The sequence below is a fragment of the Microtus ochrogaster genome, chromosome 16 (assembly GCF_000317375.1).
Source record: "Microtus ochrogaster isolate Prairie Vole_2 chromosome 16, MicOch1.0, whole genome shotgun sequence".
NCBI lineage: Eukaryota > Metazoa > Chordata > Mammalia > Rodentia > Cricetidae > Microtus > Microtus ochrogaster.
The window spans coordinates 14002684-14004197 of NC_022018.1; positions in this window are offsets into that span (position 1 = coordinate 14002684).

Genomic DNA, 1514 nt, shown 5'->3' on the forward strand with positions numbered 1-1514 from the left:
AAAAAAAAAAAAGAATGTAGTCCTACAAAGCTAAATTCTCAGGGCAGGGGTGCCCAGCCCAGTCCACTCCGCATCCCCCAGTGTTGCCGATATATAGGAGTGCCAGAAGCAATGGGGGGACCCAGCCTCTGGGCACTGGAACAGGTTGCATACTCTTCTTTGAACCAGGTTTGTAGGTAATTAACCATCTTCTTGGATGTCCTTATAGCACTAACCAGCTTCCTTGGAGCTCCGTAAGTGCTAATACATGGGAGCAGCCCCACAGCCTTCAGGAGGACACAGAAATTGGGGAAACACTATCAGTTAATAGCATGGAAGCTAGTTTCTGTACATATGTCATTAACACCAGCCAGGGAAAGACCTCGAGCCAGGCCCACTATCCAGTCCCTAATCTGCCCTGCAGAACAGAAGACAGATATCCAAGCTACTGACTTTGAAGTATGGCATTGTCATCCACAACGTATACACTCAAGAGCTGTGCAATTGAGTAAAAAAATACATAAAAACTCTCATAATGCTTTGAGTAAGTTGACAGTTATGAGTTGGACCACACTCTTAGGTCCTGCCCCAAGAACAGTTCATGCTGCACAGCTTAGCAGCAGAGGCTCACTCGACAGCCTGAAATCAAGAGGGCTAAGATGTGTTCCATAGAGTCTGCCCAAAAGGCAGCGACCCTATGCTGCATACCTTAAATTCACACAAAAAGTTCCATGTTTAATTGCCTGAGATTTTCAGGGATTCCTTAGACCATGAGATTGTGGACATAGCCAGAGTAATGGCCATCCGTCATCTATTATGAGCCAGTCATGATGCTTCAGGGGCTTAGATCCACTGCCTCTCCAACCTTAGCCATGGATTACCCCACACACCGTCCTTTCTCCCCATCTCTCTGTGCCCAGGCAGAGGCCTGTAAGGGGCAGACCAAGTGGGGCAGAGCTTGAATGTTTTGCATGGGGGCAGGACTGCTCATGGTGCCTCTTTGCAAGGCAGTACTGTTGACAGGCGTTTTCCATTCCATGATCAAACAAACAAGCACGCTGTAGAAAAGCAGTCACTGTAGGAGTTATTAGACTTCAAGTTCTGGCATCTTCCCCCTCAGAAGAAGGGCGGGTGACAAGATTCTCCACTCGCCAGGCTGACATTGTCATCAGCTGTTAATTGTAGGGAGGGGAATGAGCTGGGTACAAATCTGGGCTCACAGCACAACTCTCCCTAAAGCCCCATGGTGGTATCTGAAATTCCAAGGTGCTGGATGGGGACCTCTTGCCAGGGCTGGTCCTCCCTGGTGTAGCCCACATCTCCGGGCCCTATCCGACATGGGAGTTCTCTGGCTGGTCGCGCTCATATAGTGAAGAGCTGTTGGTAAGTGCCTCCTGAAAGGGATTTTGGCGTCTTGGCTTTGAAACTTACCAGGTATAAATTTTGAAGGGGCCCACTGAGAGTCTTTAAGATGAGAGAGGGAATCTTAGTTCCATTGCATGGAAGTTCCCCTTGTAAACGGTTTTGTATGAGGA